Here is a 13,753-nt window from a genome sequence, read left to right on the forward strand (position 1 = left end):
GACCACATTATGTTAATTACCTAACCTAAACTAACCTTACCTAACCAAAATATCAACTAAATATTTGATTAAAATCTAGCTACAATGTAGTTTCCCACCGAGCCGAAGCTAATATTGTCTGGAATAAAGACCACGAAAACCATCAGTTATTGTCTCATGTCTGCGATACAAGATCTTGAGTGTGGTGGCTATAAGACAAAAGTACCGAAAAAGATTTACTGTTTCTTGAATAAATTATATTGAAATACAATTGCTTTCAATTGATAATAAAGAGTAGAATCTACTAAGAGTAGAATACTACTAAGAGTAGAGTATAATACCTAAAGTAAACAGAAATTACCATGTATTTAAGTGGGGCTTCCCCTCGATGCCCCTCTCTGTACGCTGAAGTTTTACAGCGGTTTTGCTGAAATTTTTTTTGAGTGCAGCAAATATATCCAGTTATTGATTGTAAGTGCGTTATTTACTGATTGCCTTCCAAAATGTTTGAAACGAAAACTGTGTTGTCCGAAGCAATTACACATTAATAAGCCCTTCCGTTATGAAGGAACTATGAAAAAAACCTTTGATCTCCTATCTCATTACTTTTATGTTACGGTATTCGTTTTTCAAGCATTGGAAAAAAGTAAAACTTTATCGAAAAAGGTAGGGGATGGGCGGTATCGAAACTCGGCACTGCTGTGGTATGATCTTTTTTTTTAGTTAAATGTGGTAGTGGATTTTTACATTTTAGTGCAAATCAACTCTCTTTTGATAATATATGGCAACTGATTCGAGACGATCATCCATAGGTTAAAAAAACACGCACGGGTGAACAATCTTCTAGGGAAAATACGGATTTTATAATTTTTAGATATAAGGTGTGGGATATTCGAATATTTTAAATATCATTGCAAAATTTCTACCAAAAATTATACCCTTTTTAGGGGGGGTGTGTTTAACCCCTCTTCTAAATTATACAAATGTTTATGCATTAACAATTTTTGGCGATCAAATTAAAATGGATAAATTTTGAAAACAAACTCGTCTATTTTCATGCTTAATTACTCCATTATATCGCTTAGAATATATAGGGGGGTGTTGCACAACTGGATCAACCAAATAGGATTCTCTTGAAGCATAAACTGCGGTCTTTTTTTTTATATCAGAATTTAGAGTTCCATTGGCAAGGGCCTTTCTTTACTTGCTGTTTCTTGCTATGAAAATTTTGATCATGGGCTCTCTTAAATTCAAAGGAGGCTTCGACATAGCCACATACGCATGTTTTTTTGGAGGTGGGGGGAGTAATAATTGAATAGATCAATTTTTATTCCATAATTTGGATAAAATGGTCCCAAAAATTTATCTAAATTTGGAATTTCAGGAGGGTTTAGGTTCAAAGGCCTCCTAGGTGATACATTCCTCCTTCCACCCTTATTTTTGGTGTCATATATAAATACTCAATTATATCTCCTAAAATATTTATGGGAGCAGGGGGGGGGACAAAAGAAAAATTAATTTCATGATTACCATTTTACATTTTTAAAAGAAGAGTTCTCTAAACAGATCTGTCTTAAGAAAGAGGGTGGCACCGTACATGCACGGGCTGCATGTATCTTAGAGTAAATGCGCCACCATGCAGCAGTATGACCACAAAAACTGGGAGGCAAGATGCTGACAACTGTAAATCGGTTGGATATCTTAAAATTTTCGCTCCATACCATTTGGCCCTCTTCGGGCTAAAATTGTTTTACTGTGCCACAAAACGGCAGAAAACACCACTTTTCTGTGACATGGTCTATTTTATTTTTTAATTTGATGGAAACTAGAACTTCAATTTTTGGTCAAGTAAGCACTCTCCTAATACTCTAGGACCACTGATTTGATACGATCGATCCTGTGAAAAAAAAACACACGACAAAAATGCAAACGAAAAAATAAAAACACGTCCATGACCATCTTTCTCGAGAAAAATACAAAATTCCGCATTTTATAGATAGGAGCATGAACATTTTGGTCTAAGGCTCCTTGATATGCTAAACGGGATCGAGAAGTTTTTACCAGGATCATTCCCTATTTTTGGGGTGTTTTCCCTCTTTTCTAAAATTACTTAAATGCTCCTACGCTCTTCAATTTTGCTGGGTAACTAGCCTTTTTACGCATTGGTAACTAAGATATATATATATATATATATATATATATATATATATATATATATATATATATATATATATATATATATATATATATATATATATATATATATATATATATATATATATATATATATATCTGGAATCATAGTAATTCTCTTGATGTATGTCTTGTTACTAAAATTCCTTTTTTCAAACTTTCACTTATAATTAGCTAGGTTGCTCTTTACTAAGAATTATGAAACAGCTGTAGGTTGTTTTGTGATAGTAAAACTTAAGTATTCACTTACTCATTTACTCTAAGTTTCTTTATAAGCAAATATTGTCTAGGCAAATCGTTTCAGGTTTTCTTGGGGTAAGGACAATAGCCGAAATAGGAGGGTAGAACTTATAACAACGACAAGAAATTATTATTCAATTTTAGGGAGCATTTTCTCTTTTGGTGCAAATTTAGTGGTTTTTTAACCTCACAGAGGGAGAGAGAGGGTAAAACGTGAGGATTTCTCATGGAAGAGACAAACATATAGTAGATTCTTAAGCACTAGTTCATCAGATACCATTTCAGCATTCTTAGGGAGGGGGGAATGGCCTATTTTTTCATAGGAGGTTAAAAATGCAACAGTATTTGATTTTTCAAATTATTTGGAAACATGTTCTTGTTTTGTGCTTATTTCATTAACTTATTAAGCCTTGAGAAGGGAGGGGGCTACAAAAGTAAATTTTCTGTGAGACCCATCTTTGTCAATATTCAAAAATATGGCTAACTGTTAGAATTTCGTTTAAGGTTATAAAATAGGTTTTGAGGGAATTCAAAGAATTTCTCTTTTATTGAAAATATTTAAGTGCATGATTTTAATTAGAAGAGAAACCGATTAAAAGTCCAAATCTTTTAATGGAAGCTCCAAAAGAGAGTATTATTTTCACGGTAAAAACGATTAGCTTCCTAAATGTCCTTGTTGAAAAGATTTGTAGTGAAACCTTTAAAGTTAAATCAAAGTCTTCTATAGCCTAGCTGAATATCTTACGAAGCCATTAAAAGGAAAAAATAAATTTAAGGAGCTATCTTAGACAACAGTTTTTGTTTAGTATACTTTTATTTATGTAGGTTGCAGCAAACAAGAAATCGATAAAAACAAATCTATGTTTTTAACTGGGTTACAAACCTAAGCTTGTTTCTATTGTAGTTATTTTCTGTATGTCATTTTCTGTTATTTTCTTACATGGGACACAGGGGGTTTTAAAAGGATCTAACTACGATTCAACAAAAAGATGAATATCTAAAATTTCCATCATTACCCTCTATGCACCAAAGATAATAGCAACGGGTGCTGATTAAGACTGCTTTTACACTGATCTGGAGACTGCGATGTAAAAATGTTCACATAAAACTTCCTGATTTTAGCTGATAACTATAACTCCCTTAGCAGCCTAACATACCACAATGCACAATGTCCACGATATCGTTCGCCCATTCATTTGCGGCCGGCAGTGCTCCATTAAGGATAGACTACTCTAGTTCATTAGATCTCATAGCCTTGCCGTCACCAGCACTATGTTTCAACACCAACCCTCTCAAAGGATAACTTGGCACACGAACGGTGGCTTTAAAGTTGTCCTCATTGACCATATATTAGTCTGGCAGCGCTAGAGCTCCTCTGTAAATGATTCTCAAACTTACAGATGAGCGTGAAAAGGATCAAACCCTGGAATTGATCATTACGGTCGTAGGCAGAAAGATACTTCCGAAGCTGAATCCGGATTGCAGCGGTAGCTAGCAACCTAGGAAGAGACGATTACGTCCTATAGTAAAAACAAAATAGCCCATAACTCCGAAAACTAGAGTCAGATCAAAAAAAGTACAATATTGGAACCGCCTTGTCCAATGCTCCTATATAGTAAAGTAATTGTCCCTTGGCTTGAATAATGAAGAGAATTCATTGGCATGAAAAACAAGAAAAGTGGCTGCAAGCACAATATTCTGCATCGATGGCATCTTTTTTTCCCGCAGCTAGTGGGGAACTGGAAAATCATAGAGAGCTGTTTAATGGCTCATTTTAAAGGAAATTGCTATATCTAGTGTCTTTTGCAATTAAAACATAAATAGTTTTTGAAATAGAATAGAATTTTTACGAAAAACTACATTTTTCTATAGCGCTGTAATAGCAAATGTTATTAACATCTTATGAAACAGGAAGATCAAAATTGTGTTTTTAACTTTATAAAAAGCATGTAGATACCGTTACATAAAATTCGGTAATTCTTTTAGGGTCTAAACAAAAAATTGATTTGTGAATTGAAATAATAGCAATTCCGGAAAAATTTAAATAATCTCTCAGTTCAAAGTTATAATTGTCTCCTGGAACCAAACTTTTTTTTTTACTTAACTCCTAAAGTGCGTATCTCCATAACAGTTGTCTTATATTTCCATTGTAAAACAAAACAATTCTGTTTTTTTAGTTTTTAGTTTAGAATCGCTAAGGCTATTATATAAACTGCAAAAATATTTATGGTGTCCGAGCAATAATATTAATTTTTTAATCCAAACCAGAAAATACCTGAAAATTTTGAAATTAGTTTTAAATTATCGCTCAGTTCAAGGTTATAATTATCTCCGGGAGCCAAACTTTTTTTTAGCTTAACTCCTAAAATGCGTATCTCTATAACCGTTGTCTTATACTTCCATAAAAAAAAATCAGTTCTTTTTATTCTAGTTTTCAGTTCAGAATCGCTGAAGTTATTATATAAACTGCAAAAATATTAATGGTGTCTGAGCAATATTATTATTTTTTTATTCAAACCAGAAAAATGCCTGAAAATCTTTTAATTAATTTTGTTATAATAAAGAACTAACTCTAACCTATACTAACTGGACCAGGGTTGCAGCGGTAGCATGCAACGAAGTAAGAGATTATTATTATAAGAATATGATGAAAAAAAACCGGGAAAAAGAATTTGGACGTGGAAAAGCTGAAAATTAAAGCAGTGATAGAAGGCTTTTGCCTGAGGTTACAGAGCTAGTTCACAAGCTAGACAGAATGTGATGAAGACCCGGATGCAGAAATTATTATTTATACCTCAATAAATCCATAGGAAGAATCATGTCTCAGAGTAAATCGTAAAGTTAAGTGAGGCAGATCAGAGGCATCAAACGCGTCACCCGCAGAAAAAATGGGGAAATCAGAAGAGCCAATTCGAAAACCTGCCGAATCTAAATCTAAAACACAGGTAAGCTGTAAGGGAATCCTGCCACCAAAAGCAAAATTAAAACGCCATGTGACGTATACATGGGACCACCTTCAGCTTCAGAGTATTCTGAAAACTATCAAGCTGCTAAAAAATAGCAAATCATCTGATGAAGATGGTCTATCCCCTTGGTTTACGAAGTCTCGCCACAACTTTTGACTCTGTAATCCTCAAAATCCTTTGACGAACCTGGGTATATGATAGTATCCTGATTGGATTCGTAAATATGCTGAAGGCCTACTCTGAGACTTGTACATAGACTAAAATCCCTCTGGGTGACAAAAATGAGCCCTTCGATTTGGAAACGTGTGTGAAATAGACTTGATTTTTAGAAAAAGGGCTCTCGACTTTTGACGATACTACTATTGGTCTCGGTGTTAACGCGTCTGATCTGGATTGCACGTATGACATTGTCGCTCTTGATGCTGATCCAGAAAATCCTAAGCTATACAACATGAAACAGCACGTTTCTCCCAGCCACTGGGTATGAAGATCAGCAGTGACTAAATTAATGTCATTTACCTTAACATACTTTCAGGTTGTCAGCTTTTACTTTACGGATAAAAGTTAGAAAAATCTGCCTCATTTACCTTAGTTAAGTGGGTTCTTGTGCACTTTATGGTACACACCGCTATATATTGTACAAGGAACTACTAATGGATACCCGTCAAACGGGTATTTGCAGTAGAGAAATGGAATACAAAGCTTGGTTTTCATTGCGTTTACAATATTTAAACTTTTTTTTGCGGTTTAGGGGGGGGGGAGTTACCTAGGTTAGGTTAGGTTACGTATTTAATATATACTATACTTTACCCCCCCCCCATAATATTCAAGTATATAGAACACATTTTTTTCTTAACTATTATACATTCCTCCTTTTTTATTATATTTCATTGGCATTAACCAAACTTGAATTAGAGGTGTGTACCATAAAATGCACAAGTACCGCTAAGTGATAGATTCTCTTAAGGGCCGTGGCCTCAAAAAATCAAGTGATAGCTTCTACTTTAGGTGCAAGAGTTAGAAATATCTGATTGCCTCATTTACTTTGGTTAAGTGATAGATTCTCTTAAGGGCTGTGACCTCAAAAATCAATTTCAGGGCACAAATTTTCCAACTTTCAAAGAGATATCTTTTAAGCAAGTATGGAAGGGAATTTAACCCCTGACATACCATTAAATGGGATGATATGTTTGAACTAAGCATGCAAAATACGTTCTCATTGGAGCCGCACCTCCCCTCTTAGTGCGGGAAAGCTAGTTTTTAATGGGAAACGTTAGTTTCTAAACTAAAAAACATTAGTTGCTCAAACAATAATTATAACGATAATCTTTTTCTCACAAAAAGAACTGCATTAAAGTTCAATCGAATAGGAATTATCCTGAATGTGAAGAGGCTCTCCCATCCTTAGCTCCCTTGCTCTTTCAAATAAATTTTTTTTTTTTTTTTTGCATTTGGTTTAAACAATAGAAATTTTTCGGTATATATTTCGATTAAATAAAAAAAAAATTTTTTTTAACTTAAATTAAGGAGCGACATTAAAACTTAAAAAGAACAGAAATTATTCCGTATATGAAAGGGGCTGCCCCCTCCCCAACGCCTCGCTCTTTGCGCTAAAGTTTTTTATTTCTGTTCGTTTTAAGTTTTTATGTCACTCCTTACTTTCAGTTTAAACAAACTTTTTTTTTATTTAATTTCTGAACGTTTTTGAATTAATGCAGGTTTTGATTTTGGCTCACCGTGCATGAATAATTAAAACGAACTTTGCATGATAATTCTACATTTTTTTTTTGGCTAAATGGTTTTCTCGAAAGTTATTCAATTTTATTTACGAAAGTTCTTATTAGTAATAAATATACGTAACTTACGAATTAAGTAACGAACTTTTATATTCATATATTTTTAATGAGTATATTAGGAGGTTTGCCCCCTAATCAAAACCTTGCTCTTTACACTAAAGTTCGAATTTTGTTCCAATTCTTTAAAAATGACCCGTTCTCGCATCACAAAGGCCGTTAATTAGAATAAATACCTCTTATGAAAGTACTAAAAAAAAACTTTAGCGTAAATAGCGAGGTATTAACTAGGGGTTGAACCCAATCATATATGTAAGTATTTCTTTTCGTTATAAGTTTTGATGTTGCTCCTTACTTTCAGTTGAAAGACTTGTTTATTTTATTCAATTTCTGATATTTTTTTTAAAATAATGCTGGGAAATCCGGCGCCCCGTTCATAGCAATGTTCCTTCCCCCATGAAAACTTCCTCCAGGGAAATATCTTCCCACGTAACCACCGACCCCCCCCCACTACCAGAAAAAATACCCCCTGATAACGTCTTTATACTTCCCAATAACCATTACTACTTGTAAACATTGAGCTAAGTTCATAACTTCCAGCCATTCCCCCGCGTACTGTTGGGGATTAAGTCATCCCCAAAGACATAGTTAATATATTTTTCAACCATGCTGAACAAAATGGCTATCTAAAAAATGTTGGTCGGGTGACATTGGGAAATAAAAGAGCGTGGGAGGGGGCCTAGTTGACCTCCATTTTATTTCACTTAAAAAGGGCACTAGAACTTTTGATTTCCGTTTGAATGAGCCCTCCCGCGATATTCTAGGACCACTGGGTCGATGCGATACAAAATTCCACATTTTTGCAGAAAGGAGCTTGAAACCACTACAGTAGGGTTCTCTGATACGCTGAATCTGATGGTGTGATTTTCATTAAGATTCTATGACTTTTAGGGGGTGATTCCCCCTTTTTTCCAAAATAAGGCAAATTTTCTCAGGCGCGTAAATTTTGATGGGTACAAGACCAAACTTGATGAAACTTATATATTTGAAATCAGCATAAAAGTTTGGTTCTTTTGATGTATCTATTGGTATCAAAATTCCGTTTTTTAGAGTTTCGGCTACTATTAAGCCGGTCGCACCTTACTTACAGTTTGTTACCACGAACTGTTTGAAAGGCAACCGTTAAGCACACTGAAAAGCAACTGTTGAATGGCAACGGTTAAGCAAACTTGGCTATTTTGGACTCTAAAATGCTTTCAGAAAAAAGCAAGTCAAACTATTAAGTAAAAAATGAAGGGAGTGGGGGAGGAGGGGTTGAGAGATTTGTAGTCCCATCTTTTCCAGTTCAACAAAATTGTTCATTTTTGTATTAACTCTGGGAAGGATCGTCACGGATGCGTCTTTAAATTTGTTCCCCCAAGGGGATTTTTTCGAATTGACGCTCGCAGAGTGTCGGGAGTGGGAACTTGCAAACGGACTCATTTGTATAATTTTAATTTTGCTCTTTGCCTCTGTTCGAAAAAAACCTGATATTTTTTTTTAATAGTACGGTAAAATGTTCTTTATCGGCTTTCTATAGGTTCAAATCTCTACTTTTTTAGAATTCTAATTAAAATTCGTACTTTGTATTACTTAAACAGAGGAAATGATTAGAAAGTCATTCTCACAAAGAAAATAAAGCGATCTGATTGAATACTTGACATATTGATTTTTCCTCTCTCATTGAATTTTTACATCAAACAAATATAAAAGCAGTCACATCCAATAATTAACTGGAAAAGTCGAACAAATGGAGTGGGTATTCATAAAGAACTCATTCTTGTCATTTAAAAAGACGATTTTCACTGCTGTGGAAATTGAAACCAAAGGGATAGAGACACTCGAATTCTAGTTAAAGTGTCCTCCAAATGCAAAACCTGAGTTTTGAATTGTTCTTTTTCATGTCAAACTTAAATACAGGTTTTGCTGATCTTATTTTCTTTTGATCTGACGGTGAAAGAGCTTGATAGAAAAGCTAAATAACGGAAGATACGCTTGGATTCTTTTCTAAATCGTTTCATCGGTTTTGGTCTCTTATGTTTTTATTCTACACGGTTTAAAACTATTTAATAGTCAATTTACATAATTTTCCAGGTTAATTTATGAAATAATACGAATCATTTAATTTAGTAAGCGGAAATTCGAGGTTTTGAAGCTTTCTCCTTTTCTTGCTCCTCGGTTAAATTTGCTATCTATTCTTATTTTAAAAAAGAGAAGAAGAAAAACATAATATAGGCCTAGTCGTAAAAAGGGAAAGGTAAACTTTGAAAGTAATTAAATAGAATAGAGGTTTACAAACTGATTATCAGATGAACTAAGGAAGTAGGAAAAAAGAAATCGGCTCTGCTAAAATCATTTACAACACTGAAAAGTTTAAAATTTATAGAACAATCAATGAAATGGGTGGTAGTCGGTGATATTATTGGTGTAGCTACCAGGATAGGTTAAATAAGACTGAGATATTTCCTCCTCAGAGAGAGAATGAAGGCTACATCTCCCCCATGAAAAGACAATTTCACATGGTCAAAAAATTTCAAATTTGTCTAGAAATGTCGCTGGTTATTTGGTTTGGAACGAGGGTCAATCGTGTGATCCTTCAAGCTCAGCCCGAGTCGGCCCAGCTCTAAATGGGTACCTGGAGAAATCTGAGGGGAAAAAACAGAAAGCGTTGGAAGATTTGCCCCCAAACACCCATTGCACTCCCGGTCGAAGGCAGTGAATCAGGATATCGGTACCTGCGCAACGCCGATCTTAGGTCAGCATGCGAAAAAGTTTTTTTTCTAGAAATGTCCTAGAAGAGACTGATACCGGTTCTTCTCTTCTTGGACATTTTATTCGAATTATTTATTTTAAATCTTATCAATTGAGATAAGCCGAAACTTTGCTGTTTTTCCTTAGTACAAAGTATCCTCTACACTTATCCACTGGGCCCCTTAAGAGAAAGTATATCATCACTGATTCCGGTGTTTATGTAGGAAAACAAGGATCTGTTTACAACACCTACTTAAGCTAAACCACACAAGGTTTTCAGTGCTACCCCATAATTTTTTGAAGTAATTGCTGTCTTCATTTATGTTTTTCTGCCACTTTTTAGTAGCTGCCCTAAGGTTACACTATATTGTATAGCTATATGCTGAATTAATCTCTTTGTAATGTCTGTTCACGATTAGTTTTACCGTCTCCTGTGGTCGTTTAAGTTGTGTGTGTTTTCTTCCTTTTCTGAGCTCCGTCTCTTTGTTTTTTATGACGGGTTTTAAAATGATTTGATACAAAAATAAATATGGGGAAGGAGCTGACCATAAATCCATCGCATCCCATGTGCTTTCCACTAATAGGTTTAAGTTAAAATTCGATAAACTGGTGCTTATTGTACTTAGAAGAAGCTTTATCTACACATCCTTAACGAGGTAATAAGGGCTTCAAATTATCTTTTGGCAAATCTAATAGAGTCCAAGAGTCCAACTGCGGAGCTTAATAAGAAGTATCAGTAAATTGTTCTCTTGTTTGATTCTACATTGTACGACAAGAACAAGCTATTCATTTGTGTTAGGTCGACTAACTCGGGCTAGAATTGACCTAATCAGTTTGCTTGTAGCTAAATAATCACAAAGAGATGAAGATATACTACTTTCTTCAAATCCTATTCTCTCTATATATATCCTTTTTAAGAAGAAAAGATTAGAGCTCTCTTGTATCAATGCAATTTTGACTTCAATTTAAACCCTGCTTTCTCACAATAAGGTGACGTTTTATTGGATTTAGCGTGTAATGCTCACTCAAAGCATCGAATTATAGAGTGGACATGAGGTAAATAGGGAATCCATTTTTATCACGGTAGGCTAAGAATTGGAAAGGTAACAAGGGCCACCGTAATTGGATTTCTGATTGATTCGAGGGATGACTAGTGACCCTTTCCATCGCTGTTGGAAGCTATAAGGCTTATTTAGATATGATGAACAGGTTATTTTGATACTTAGTCAAACTGTCTAAAGTTTACAAGATTTTTTTTTGTAGACATCGTTGTGCGTATTTCAGGTGATTAGGGCCTCGCGTGGGTACATTATTTTGACGCGATTCTGCAACTAAAAACCACAAATATATTCGTAGACCCAAAAACATGGTTTTTGCTGTCTTTTCCCATTGTTGGGTTCTCTTATGCAGTCTTTCGCGTGAACACTATGTATTTTGCGCATTTTGGCTAAATTAATAAGAACGATGTATTGATGCTGGCGCTTTGGATATTTTACATTAGAATTAAATTATTTATTCATTACAGTTATAAAATCTTTTATGCTCTAAATAATTAAATAGTAATTATTATTATATAATGATTTGGAGGTGTTAAGTAAAGAATAGTTTATACTTTAGCCTATATGTACGCTAATTCAAAATGTCGCTAGTGAACAGTGAAAACCTCTCAAATATTTTCTTTTTTTTTCAAAAATCAGCTTTAGGAGAAAATGTTGACTGAAACCAAATATTGAATAAACTAGATCTCCAAAAAATCCTAAAGTTAAAACAGAAAATCGAAAATCAAGGCAAAAGGTGACAGAATTCAAGGCAAAAGTGAATCCCCTTAAATCCTGTATTTCTGACTAATACTTTTGAAGGCATCGACAGTAGAACATATGAATTTCCTCATTTTTGTTATTTTTCTCAACTGAAAGTAAGGAGCAACATCAAAGCTTAAAACTAACAGAAATTATTGCGTATATGAGGGGGATTGTCCCCTCTTCAACACCTCACTTTTGCGCTAAAGTTCGAATTTTGTCCTAATTCTTTAAGAACGACTCCTGAAACACAAGGGTTATTAAATTAGAACAATAAGAACCTTTTTTTTAAAGTACTAAAATACTTGAGCGTGAAGAGCGAGATGTTGAAGAGCGGGCAACCCCCCTTATATATGTAATAATTTCTGTTTGTCTTAAATTTTAATGTTATTCTTTCGTTTCAGTTGAAAAAACTTGTTTTTCTTATTTAATTTCTAATCGTTTTCCAAATCCGGGAAATCCGGATTCCCCTCCATGGAAAATTCCCTCCCCTCACAAAAAATCTTCTATGGACAGTTCCCTCGGACAATTCCATCCTAGCTGAAAATCCCCCCAGAAAATTTCTTGCGGACGATTATGCCTACGCCTGGAAAATTCTCCTTAGCTCGTAACTTTTGATGGGTAACACTACTGTATATAAATAATATAATATACAGTGGTATATTTATATTTATATAAGTGGATAACACTAACCTCAATGAATCTTGTATATTTGGAATTAGCTCGTAAAGCTAATTCTCTTGATATATCTATCGATATATCAGTGGTCGCAACTCACGGAAATTTTGGGAGGAGGGATTTTTTTCTTTTTTAAATTAAGACACAAAAAAAGACATTTTTCTAAATCTTGGGCGTGGGGGGAGAATTTTAAATGAAAATACAAGAAAGACAATTCTAGTATTTTATGGGCAATTCCCTTCCCCCTTTTTCTCAATTAGAACCTTTGGGCACAAGAAAGAGAAATATTAATGATCATCTCTAGTAAAGGATCACACAATTACTTCTCTTTAATGTGCAGTCCTTTGTGTGAAATCCAAAGAATTTAAAGTGTTTTTAATCGGTTTATTCATAATCTCCACCAGAAGGCCTTCAACTTTAGGATTTGAGCGTGAAAGAGAAGATAACAGAACAGATATTGGATTCAAGCCACAATTGATGAAAGGGAAATCATTACGTATGTTTTTTCATATGAATAGGGATACCAGAGGGGGGCTTTTCAGGCATCTATTGTCACTGTTAGATATCTCTTAGACTTTATTATACTCCTCAAGTATTTGACTTGTGTAAATCCTTTTATACGCTTTGGCTATTCACATGTCCTTCTGAAGAATAAAGGATGAGCTTTTAAATCTTTCACAACATTTATCAAGTTGGGTGTAATGGCTTTTGAATTTGAAGTTCAGTGTTAAGTGGATTTTACTTAAACGATATATGGATGTGAATCACTGGTTTATTTTATTTCTTGTATAACCACACTCAATTATAGAAGTACAGTTACTTATTTGTGTGTCATCTTTTATGTTTGGTTATCAGTAAAAAAAGAAATAAATTAGCCAATTCGATAACGGAGGCACATGAATATTTACAAAACAAATTATATAATTGGTTCCTGCACAGAATTATTCTCTCTAAGATTTCAAGGTTTTATGACAAAAAAAAAAAAAATGACGAAACTGAAACAAACCTGATTTTTTCCTAGATGCTTTTCTTCTTTTTTTTTATTGCTTTACCCCAGAAAAACTTTCGAAGAATATGAGTTTAGCAAGTGTCATATAAAATTGATTTAATGGAGTTCAGGGGTCATATTAGGTCTATGTTATCAATGCTCATTAGAAACATCATTTATTCATATGCTATTTTATACTAAATAAAAAAAAAACATCTAACGTGGTGACCATTTAAAACAGAGCAACAGATTTAATTTTAGAGGTCTTAGTCAAGATTATTACTCTTTTTGGATATTTTTTTTTCTATGAGGGGCTATTTGAAAGGA

General features: G+C 34.1%; 1 protein-coding gene across 3 annotated transcripts in view; it reads right to left on the reverse strand.

Annotated features, from left to right (window-relative positions):
* dac (dachshund family transcription factor) overlaps nt 1-13,753 on the reverse strand; it is a 141,705-nt gene that overhangs the window by 43,055 nt on the left and 84,897 nt on the right. The window lies entirely within an intron of this gene.

This window comes from Artemia sp. Qi Xiang Cuo, chromosome 13 (assembly GCF_049724085.1).
Source record: "Artemia sp. Qi Xiang Cuo chromosome 13, ASM4972408v1, whole genome shotgun sequence".
Taxonomy (NCBI): domain Eukaryota; kingdom Metazoa; phylum Arthropoda; class Branchiopoda; order Anostraca; family Artemiidae; genus Artemia; species Artemia sp. Qi Xiang Cuo.